This window comes from Andrographis paniculata, unplaced genomic scaffold (genome assembly GCF_009805555.1).
Source record: "Andrographis paniculata isolate CXL003 unplaced genomic scaffold, ASM980555v1 Contig70END, whole genome shotgun sequence".
Lineage (NCBI taxonomy): Eukaryota > Viridiplantae > Streptophyta > Magnoliopsida > Lamiales > Acanthaceae > Andrographis > Andrographis paniculata.
Window position 1 is genome coordinate 3,432,122 of NW_026137607.1, and position 12,281 is coordinate 3,444,402.

Genomic DNA, 12,281 nt, shown 5'->3' on the forward strand with positions numbered 1-12,281 from the left:
TATTATGTTCCGCAAAACGCAAACATTTCAAACATCCAACCTAGTAATAAGCAAGTAGAGATATCCATCTCCATAAACACAATTCTCACCACACGAAAGATAACTCCAAATGTCTATGAATCTAATCCATAGGTTGTTCACATAGCAACAACAACATACCATCCAAACACATTTACGGCATGCCATCCATACGACAAGCGGGGGAAAACATTAAGGAATCGTTTGATATGCTTCAGGGGTGGCGCATGAGCTGCAATTGCCAAAAGAATGAGGTTTAGTATAAGTCAAATTTTCTTTTAATTTGGAAGTCAATACATGAAAGGTATGAAAATAAATATGTACGTCGTTGTAGTTCCATTCAATAGGATCTTCACCAACAACATCGCGAATGTTAGTCACACCAGCAATGAGTCAATTATTATTTTTGTTGTAAAACAAGTTCCATATAACCTCATCTGGACAAAAATCTAGAAAACAAATCCTCTCGTTAGTCTCTGCAAAAGAAGACACAAAATGCAAGTCATCATCCAACATCCTAAAATTGAAATGATAAGTTTCAGCGTTATTGCAACAAGTATACATATGGACAACAAGAGTAAAAACAATATAATGGGCAGCGAGTATCTCTATAATTTTTGCCCTTTTCTTCAGAAATGGCAACAACAATGGACCATATCCTCTGGGATCGTAGATATCATATTCCTCCTGGATCGAACATATAAAGAGCACAAATGAATTAGAGTATACCGATGAACAGAAAATATACTGATGAAAAAAATCAGAAATAAACAAGTTATAATCGACAATATTGGAAAAACTTAATAGATAAACAAGTAATTAATTTATAAAGCTTTCATCCCCACACGGAATTGAACAACAAAAAAAAGCCACCAACAAACAGCTAAAAATGGGTTGCCATGGCCACCCACCCAATCCAGCACCAACACATGAATTAATTAACAATAATAATAATAATCAAAAAGTTTCAAGCCAGTCAATTTAATTAATTTGTTTCATTAAAAAACACAATGAAACTAATTCTTGATTTGTACCAACATTATTCAACAAAGCACAACTTTATAATAATTATTATTATTAGGGCGATAAATGTATGTATATGTATGTGTAAGGGGCATAGTGGTTTTTTTTTTTTTTCTACTTGGAATCAATGATAAAATGAAATAAGCTGATCTAGTAGCCTAAACTTATAAATTTAAATATTATTATGTAATAATTATATTAATCATGTGATTAATATAATCATGTATTGTATTGTGGACGTTTATAAAAAGACATACATACTTGCATATAATTTTAGAAAATGGTGTTGCTTCCGACAAAGGAGCCAGTACTTAGAGTGTAGATATAATATTATATTCATATTGTGTAGCATATGTATGTATCATTATCTAATTCATTAACAATATATGCATCTGAATCCGTATATATTGTGTCGTAGAATCCAATTAAACTTACTTAAATATCCATATATAATAACATGATTCAAAATTGTTTAAGGAAAGAAGCACTGTCTATATTGGATAAAGTTGCTAGACAATTGTTGTACTTCATTGCAATTATTGCAGGATGAAAAGATAAAATGAGTTAAAGTCTTAGGAGGATACACAAAAAAATAAATAAATGAATAAAATTCACAAAACCATCAAATCATATAATGTACTTATTAACTTGTGTGTGCACATTGTTTTTTTTAAATCTTGTTGCATCATATAATCTATACTAAAATAATCCTCTTCCCTTTATTTAATTACATCCAACACCTATTTTCTATTCAAAATATAATATCGAAAAAACATTTTTCTATTAAAAAAACTTCAAATCCAAAAATCCACAACACAAGCACACACCCTTTCCCAGAGTTTGTTTCCAACAAAGCACCAGGCTTCCAAATCTATAACTCAATGTATAAAAATATACAAAAGCATAATTTAAATCTAACAAAAGGAATTTCACAATCAAACCTAGATGACATTCTATAGTGTAAAATACTACAAATCTTTCACACTTATCGGCCACTGGTTAATAAGCTCTCATACATTAGATCATGTGCTTTGCTTATTGGCCACTGGTTTTTGTGGTTGAATCCCACAACAACCAACCCCAACAACAACCAATGAACAAATGAAATGGAAACACAAAACAGAATAAACGAAAATCACTGACGAGAGCAGGACAAGAAGAAATAAGGGAAGAGAAAAAATAGAGAAGCCACCTACCTGATGGGTCGACACCGGAGTCGTGTTCCTGTGATCGCACCAAAGGCCCTCACTTCAACGGGATCCTGTGGTGGGGGGAAGCCGAGCAGCGACCACCAGGCAAAGGAAGCTGCGAACATAAGAAAAATAAATAAGAAAATAGATATGAGAAAAATGTTATCACATATTTGATTTTCAACCTACAGCGGCGGCGGCAAGAATAGGAGAAGAGGACGAAAAAAAGAAAGAAGAAAGTTGGGGAAAAAAGGGAGGAGGGCGGCGGGTGGGTAGGGTTTATGTATTTTTACATATTTATTATATATATTTTATTTGTAGTAAATTATATATATATAAATAATTAATAATAAATTTTTATTTATATTTATTGTACATTGAATTTGTTAAAAATACATTTTCAATATTTGAAGTTTGATTATTTTTTAACTTTTAATTTTTTGATTACAAAAATTATAAAAATACATATCCATTTGTTACATTATATAATCGTAATTATTGTATTTACGACATTTTTTTTTCATATTTGTAATTGTTAAAATTACTTTTGTCACGATAAAAGTCATAACAAAAACCAACTTTTATAATGACGATATTGTTACGAATTTTCGTCCCGTAATGAAAGCCCTTTTTTTTGGTAGTGTGTGTTATATGGCTTTTCTTTTTTCTTGTCTTACTTTACGATGATTATGCTCAAGATGACGACCAATACGAGGAAAAGCTCAAGAAAGACACCAATATTTTACATGGTCTCTAAGTAAGATAAGTTTGGTTTTTGTTTATACTTATCATTTATGTTATTTATAGTAGGATTAAAGCTTACACAATGATCGATGAATGATATTCCTCATTAACTTCATCTCAAGATATATATTGTATGTATTTCAAAATTTTTCTTCATTGATATTATTCCAATCACTTGAGTTGCTTTACAATTATGGAGATGGTGAGCCAATTGATAATGTTGCTAGATTTTATAAATGGTCCACTGAGGTCAGTTAGATGGTTTTCAAGGAGATTGTCATTGTGGTTGCTTTATTGTTGTATATGGTCCCCGGCCCCCTTGGAACTTACACTTGGTAGACATTTACGTCGTCATGGATGTAGATACTCAACCTTAGAGCTGAGTATAGCCATTGCTATATAATTATTATTATTATTATTATTATTATTATTATTATTTTAACGAACAAAACCTTAGAGTTGAGTATAGTTGTTTGATTTACCAATATTATACTTTGACTTTAGTGGTTATGTTTATTTAGTAAAAATTATGAAAAAGACTGCACTTAGGAAATTTTTCTGGGTAGTTTGGAACTTTATATGCTGAACTTATATGTGATGTAGTATGCGAGTTTCAAATAGGATATATTTTGAATTTTGCAACATTTGAGAAACACCTTCATTATGTGTTGTTTCATTTGAGTCATTATTGATGTTTAAACCCAATATTATTGTTTATTTGTTAATTGTTGTGTGATATTCTTAAATTTTGTAAACATAATACATATTATTTGTTGTATTTAGATGATAAACCCGTATTATTGAAGGTGTTTTTCATATTTCCTATAGTCCCACATACCCATCTAACCATTCCCACGAGTGCTGGTGTTATCACCCTCAACGAGGTAATCAACATCGAGTCCATCGACTGAACGTATAAAGTTGTATGCAATTTCTTTTTTAATTATTTTTCCTTGAAAAGTAATTGAATTCATTGGCCAACGATTAATATACAACAAGTTTACTTTTTATTGTAGTTGATTTGCCACTCTTGAGTGCTGCTCAGAAAATTGCCGTAAACAACTGTCTGATTTAATTCGTATTTATGTTTATTTCTATATATTTTGGATGTTGGTAGTATGGATTGTGGATATTTGGATGTTAGGTATGTCTGAACATGATTGTTGGGGCAAAACATTGTATTTATATTTTTTGCGTGTGAAAAAACATCGGATATGTATTATTGTGTATGTTTCTATATGATTTTTGTATTTGGTATAAAATAAAATAGGTTTATGTTATTTGTGACGAAATTAATGTTGTATCAAAACTATTATTTTCATTATTTTTTTTAGGTTGTTACAAAATATTTTGTTACGGACATTAGGAAATTATAAAGTTTTATTATAACGGAAACTTTTCATAACAATACTTTTTCTAACGACCTTGAAGTATCTGTAACAAAAGGTTATTATCACGACGAAGGACTCTAATACCGATTTTTTGTAACAGATAATTTTGTTACAAAAAATGAGTTGAACTGTCACAAATAAATTTAGCATGTGCATAATAGATGCGTTGACCATCAACTTTTTGTAACAAAAATTGTCGTTACAGAGACTTTTTGTAGCTCAATTTTTTGTAGCGGTCAAAATCTGTTACAAAATCGACACAAAAGGCTTCTTGTATAAAAAAAATGAGTATTTGTATCAATTTTCTCCCCGCTACAAAAGGTCTAATTTCTGATAGTGAATACAACTGAACCTATACTTTGAGGAGGTCGTCCGGGACATTGATCCACATATTCTCATACGGCTCCTCTATGCATAGATTGTAGCCATTTATTCAGGGGAAGAATCATTTTTTATTTAGGGAATATACGACGGAGTGCTTCCCGTAGTATAACACATTCGAGAACTAACTGCTATTTCTAATTATTCCTATCATATTTGTCTAAATAAATGAAGTCATATAATTAGTAAAAATGGACAGCCGCCGAGTTGCCTTTGAGCAATAACAATGCAGACGGGAGTATTCAGTGTGGCTGAAAAGACAACTAATTGACTCGGAAATCCAGTTGGGGAAATCTAACATCCTTTTGAGTGTACGGGAAGTAGAGTGTAAGAAAAAGGTGTATTTCGATGTAGAGCACACTACAAAAAAACTAACTTTTTGTAGCGATAAAAAATTCGTAACAAAAACCTAATTTTTGTGCAAAAAAGCTTTTTGTGTCGACTTTGTTACGGATTTTGACTGTTACGAAAAGTCGCAGTACAAAAAGTTATTGTTGCGACAAAAGTTGTAACAAATAAATGATGGTCAATGCCATTAATATGCATGTGTTAGTTATATTGATTACGTTTTCTCATATGCAACAAAAGGTGCAATTATATTTTTGCTACGAAATATGTCTGTAACAAAAAATGCATTACAAAAGTGATGATCTTGTCAGAAAACGTTTTGTAACGGAATTTGTCCGTAACAAAAATTGCAGAACAAAAAGCTGATCTCATTTAGAGATCTTTTTATTACGAAATATGTCTGTAAAAAACTATGTGGTACTCACTGTGAAACTTCTTTTGTTCCAAAAAATGTCCGTAACAAAAATACAATACAAAAGGCGTATCTGCATCAAATAAAGTTTTTATTGCCACAAAAGAAAATACACTTGACTTCTTATTTGTTACGGACCCAGATGTGAGACAAATAATAAAGGAATACTTTTACCATAAATAATCCAAAATCCTTAACAAATCCCAAAAAATGACATCAATCCAACGATGATATTAGACATACCAAAAGTAAAAATATAACCATCAACAATACTTTAAAACATCCCCAACTATGACCGTATCTTAGACCATCATAACAACTAAGTAATATACGACCTCCAAATTAAAACATTATACGTAAAAAAAAAAATCAATCAACCACCAACAAAAAGTACAATCTAAAACTAACTAAAAACGACTTATTCAAACAACCAAGCTTGTCAATTGCATAATTACAAAGGCAAAAAGTCAAGGGAGACGAACCAACTGCAATGAAAAGCCAACACATATAACAATTTGTTACTATAGTTGAAATTATTTAGTTCCTAAAAGAATAAAAATAATACAAAAATATGTACACATCTTTGCATATCAAAGGAATTCAATTATTCAATTCCAAACTAAATTAAACATAATAGAATTCAATTAATTCGAAAAAATTTCACTATAAAGAAATAAGTAAAAATAGATCAATTTGATTCAAAATGATAAAAGTTAGATGTCTCATACCTAAATTAAGTTACATGAATTTTAATAATACACCAAAATAATTTAGACCCATATAACTTATGCAAAAACAAATTGTAGGTGTTAGTATGCACAAGTTACTAGAGCTATATGTAAGTTTTGCCAACAAAGCTCGATAAATTAACTTATTAAATCTTAAATAAGTCAACTGAAAAGTAAAACTATTTCAGTAACTAATTACACATATAGTTGATAATGACAAGAGATGAATAACCAAACTATTACAACAACTAATGATGCACTAACATATAACCAAACTAAACAACACACCCTAATGCTTAAAGAGACTAACCTACAAGTTACAACATGAATTATACATGATTAGGACAAAACTAAGCTATAAGAAATGAAATTAAGTTGCAGGGGATTAAATAATCTATATTACAATAGTGTTCGATACTACTACTAATCTAATAGTTTATCCTAATGGAGTCAAATTAGACTAAGCTATATGTTTAAATAATCAAGGCAATTTGATTTAAGGGGCCATTTGCTAACTAAACTAACAAGACTAATTTAAACCACACTAAGCTTAATTAATAAGTTCTACACCTAAAACAAGGCTATATGTTTAAAGAATCAATGCTAATTTGAATCCAAGCTTAATTAACAAGTTCTACACCTAAACGACTAAATAAGTTAATTAAAGGTGCAGCCCATCTTAGCCAAAGAAATCCAAGAAACAAAACAAGACAAACTATCCTACTGCAACAACCAATGTTAAGGAACTAGACAGAAATTAAATAGCCTAAACCAATCTAATCTATCCTACGACAATCAAGACATATACAAACAAACAATCAAGAAGCAAGCTATATATATGATAACTCTTGATTTTGCCATATTTTATAGCTTATATTTAGTTAATTATTTATTTATTTATGTCAAATTTTGGTATTATTTATGTTAATTTATTCTAATAATTGTATTCATTTCATATTGTTTGTATAATATTAATTTATTAGTTTTTAAGTGCAATTTATAATTATTTTGGTGTATAAATTAAATTAATTGATGTGTTTCTTGAATTATATTTTTTTGCATTATTTATGTGCTATTTAAGTATTTAATTTTAACTAAATTATTTTTATTTAATAAGTATTATTTATTTAAAGAAATATTTATAAGATGTTCATTATTTATATAGGTGAAATAATGCTTGAAAATTGATATGGGAGCCCAAAACTGGCCTTAAAAAGTGAAAAAAAATGGCTTCAGAAGCGAAAAACAGCCACCGCCGTGAAAGTCAACAAAAGTCAACGGTTAACGCCAGAAAGTCAACGCGCGAAAGTCAAAGTCAACCAAGCGCGGAAGACAAGCGACGGCCGCGCGGAAGACAAGCGACGGACGGAAGACAAGCGGCGGCTGCATAGGAGTGCGCAAGCGCGGAAGGCAAGCGAGCGCGGAAGGCGAGCGGCGGCTGTATTTATGAGCGCTGAAGGCAAGCGACGGCGCACGGGAAACAAGCGACGGCTGCACGGAAACTTTGGCATTAAAGTGAGCGAAGCGATGGCGGCTGACACGGAATTCAAGCGGCGGCTGACACGGAAATATGAGCGGAGCGGAAAGCCATACGTGGAAGTGAGCGAAGCGGCGACTGCATTAATTCTCGCTGTATTTATTGCCGCTGGTCAGCGGTACATTTACTGCGCCGCCTAATAATTCCTGCATAGAATTCTGCTGCATTTATGTCTCCTGCACCTCAGCTCCTGCATTTACTACACTCTCCCAGCTCCCTTAATTAAAATCCTGCACTACTTTTTAGCCAATTTTTGGCTATTTTTTGTGTAATTTTTATTCTAGAACCTTCTAGAAAATAGGTAGTTATTAGTAGTTATATTAGTAGCTATTTTTAGAATTAGTTATTTATGGTTGTTTTTAGAGGTAGTTAGTAGTTATTTTTAGAAGTAGTTATTTATTGGCGGTTGTAACTGCCAAGCTTCTAGAAGCTTTTCCCCCTATAAATATCCCCTCTAATTGTACCATATACATATGATACACCATAGATATATATATACACCATATATACACAATAATATACATTCTATTTTCTCCATTTCTTTTCTTCCGTATTTTTTTTTATCTAGTTTAATAATACGAGATTTTCGGTTTTGTGTCGCGAGCAAACTGATTTTTTCCCCCTTTTTCTTTTAATCTCAGCATAGTATTTTAGCTAGTAAAATTCCTATCATATTTCTCCACCTCACCTTCGCCCAAAAATTCCATGTTCGATTTGAATTGTTCAAGTTGGATTTCGACAAGGTTGCGGAAGGGCGACAGAAGAATCGACTATTTCAGCCCTGTTATGCGCCAAAAGCTGTTTTCGGGTAGTTCAACGTAGCTAAGTACGCGGGAGCCTTCTCGACCTGCTTAGTTGGTGTTCTGAATTCGATTTTGATTAAAGAGAGGTAATAAAAGGGGTAGAGCCACTAGCGGAACGGTTGGAAGAATAATTCATGGGGCATAGGCGGGGGTCTATTGGGTCACAGAGATTCCTAGTGACAGTAGGGTTTCTTGCTTATAATGTTCTTCGCCGGGTGTCGCTGAAGCCTCGTTGTAAATCCCCCAAGATCAAGTACCAACCGAGTCGATAATCAGCTTAAGCGAGCAAATGCGATCACATTCATTTCTCCGAGCCGCCCCGCAATTATACATATATTTTTCGCTATCACGCTATCGTCATCCCGCTCATTTCATCCATGGAAATCTAGCCATTAAGGAACGCAAAAGTCAGACACAAACGCCTCGCTTCATCCTTTTCGAGATACGTATATTTTATCGCTTTTTAGTTAGATTTAATTTCCGCAATTTATCTTTTCAGTTTCTTCTATTGCATTAACTCATTGCACTTTTTCTAATTAAATATAGGATATTCGCATATTCCCTGAGTTCGACCCGGACACTCACCGGTTAAAGAGATTTTTTATTTTTGACGAACTTTTTGGAGTTACTACACGAACACGCACAACACTATTTTCATTTTAAACATATATCATTTTTTTTTTTGTATCTTAAAAGATATTTTAAAAACTCTCCAAAATATTCGATCAATATATTATCAATATTCAAAGCCAAGAAAAACTTCTCTGATTGCAGAATATTTGGCGGTGCAAAATTTTCAATGGGGGCTGAGGGTAGGGTCTGATCTACTAAAATCCTCACACTTGCAAATTTTTTTTCCTTCAAACAATTGCGGTTGACACTGAGGAGGAGCTACAATTATACCAAATAAAAAGTCATGAGTAGCTTTTAATTTTTTCCTAAGCGAAATGCAACAACAACAGCCATAATGCTATTTAACCGAGAGAAAAAAAATCAGCACAATGGTAGCGCTAAAGCTAATTCCAACATCAACCAAAGTAAAACGCGTGTCATTCGTTAGACCTAGCACAATCTACTCTTAATCGCCAATATATAGTTCAAGGCATATCAAAAAAATAAATTTATCAACATTGCAAATTTTCAACCGCTTTAACTCAGATGCAACCCTATCACATTAATGTCATCTAAACCGAGATTTAGGCAAACGGATTATCATAGCAAGCATGACAAAAAGTAGTCATATCAATCAAATTTGATGTAAAGAACCGAATTAATCATAAAATAATTACAATCAGAATCCAACTACGAGCATCATACCAAATGTATATACATATATATATATAACTAGAGATCAAACAAACATATAAGAAATTGAAGAATACAAAGAAAACATGCAACACAACCAAAAAGTTATATTGATGTACCTTTGAAAATAATGGTAAGGCATTTAAGGCAATTTTATCAAGATTCGTCTCTTTATGGAATTATCAAAGGCCAATACTCCATTAGTAACTTTCTTTTGCTTAAAGCAGAAATGTCAAAAGTACTTTATCAAAGTGAATCAGGGGGGACATAGAAAATCTTTTCCCTATTATTTATATTAAACACTCACCAGTTTCTTTTGAGAACTTCCGAAGAGCCTGAGATAAGCCAAAAGAAATTTGTTCGTTGCTCATCAACTCATCCTCCAATTAACTTTCACCGAGGATTAATGCTACCATTATTGTATATCAACAAAAATTTTAAAACTAAACTGATAAGATGAACAACTGTGCGAGAGCATGTTCTCCAATTCAACTTTATTTAGCTAGTGACATTAGAACTCAAGTACAGAAAATCCTAACACAATTAAAAATGCATTCTAACAACTAATAATAGCAACTTAACTACTTAGAACATCATATTGTTCATAAGAGCAATTCTCTTGGGTGTAATGCAATTTTGTTGGCATTTATGGTTTCAATGTCTTTAAGTGGCTATAAAAGATTCATCTGCAATAATCTAGTCCTGCAGAGATTTATTAATATAAGATACATTATTTGAAAAAATATGGTATCATATTATAATATTAGCAAGGATAAATACTTCTATCTAGAAGTAGTGAAGGCTTCAAGGTGAGGCATGGTGAGATCGGCACAACACCAACAACTCTTTTATTCTATACATTTACATACACCAATCAATTGCAGAAAATTATAATGCAAGTAGATGTTAGTTACAGGACCAACTACATTTTTGCAGTGTTTAATGTTATTCTCCTAGAAGTGACTCAAATATTAATGCTTAGATTGTCATACACAATGCTCATCTCGGAGTTTTCTCCACAAATATCCCATATCACACAACCATATAAGTGTGATTGGATCTTGGAATTCAGCTCAACTAACAAAATATTTTCAATTTCCAATTTTAACCCATAACATATTTTTTGCACAAAATCAGAACGACCCAAAGTAGCAACACAACATATAATTAAATGATTTTCAAACAAGAGATTTGTAACTAGAGATCAAACAAGCATTTGTTGTTGCTCCAAGGAAGCAGAACACAAAAGAAAACAAAATCAAGGACATGGTAAGAACAACTTATCCTTCTTTCTTTCACCGGAAAGCTCCAATCGGTGACAATAGTCTCTTCTCCGGCGTCTTCGGTTTCATCTCCGGCATCAATCGGCGACCACGAATGGAAGAGGCAGACAACGGGTGCTTTGGAGAAGAAGAAGAATGAAACAAAGAAGGAAAAGTAAACGAAGAAGAAAGGAAATGAAGAAGAAGAGGCAGAAGAAGAAAACAAAGGAAGAAGAGGAAGAAGGAGAAACAGGAAAAAATAGAAACGATGAAGGAAAAATAGGAGGAAGAAGAAGGCAAACGGCAGCTAGGGTTTGATGTGTATATCAGGTTTGATTTTATTTTATTTTTATATTTAATTTAAATTATTATATATTAACATAAAAATAATACAATAACTAGAAGAAATTGAAGATATTTTAATTATTTCTATCAATGAATTTATAATTTCCGATAAAATTCTAAAGCATAATAAATTAATTAGTTTCAGTTATAAAATTAAATTTTGTAGTTAAATGATAAATTTGAAATAATTATATAATTTTTTTTTATGATTATAATATTAAAGTTTTTGTTACCGATTGAATTTGCAAAACAAATATATATTATAACATCTTACCTTATGTGTAATTGCTACCCATATATTATCGAAATAAATAATATTTTTTAATTTTAAAATAATTCTATATTGATTTTTTATGTAAATAGAAAATTTTAATATTAACTTATTTGTTATGGCTTGAAATGCATAACAAATATATATATGATAACATCTCATCGAAAATGTGTAATTGTTACGAATAAATTACCAAAATAAATAAATATTTTTAAATTTTTAAATAATTATATATAGATTATATATATATAGGAAATTTCAACATTTACGCATTTGTTACGGTTTGAATTGCGCAACCAATCTATATAGGACGATATCCCATCGAAAATGTATTTGTTACAGATAGATTATTGAAATAAATACAAAAAAAGGTTGACCAACCATTAAACTTTTTATTCCGATAAATTTCGTAACAAAAGCCACTTTTTGTAGTGGACTTATTTTGATGGACAACATACTCGCTACATAAAGTCAATTTTTGGTAGCGGGAACAACCAACTATCATTGCAGAAACAGATGAGTC

At 31.5% G+C, this 12,281-nt stretch overlaps 1 long non-coding RNA gene across 1 annotated transcript; it reads right to left on the reverse strand.

The window, feature by feature from the left end:
* Positions 1–72: 72 nt before the first annotated feature.
* On the reverse strand, positions 73–2,348 carry LOC127264446 (uncharacterized). Its single transcript, XR_007841712.1, has 3 exons — positions 2,238–2,348; positions 343–705; positions 73–250 (listed from the first exon to the last, which is right to left on the reverse strand). It is a non-coding gene; the product is annotated as an uncharacterized LOC127264446 (long non-coding RNA).
* Positions 2,349–12,281: the final 9,933 nt, after the last annotated feature.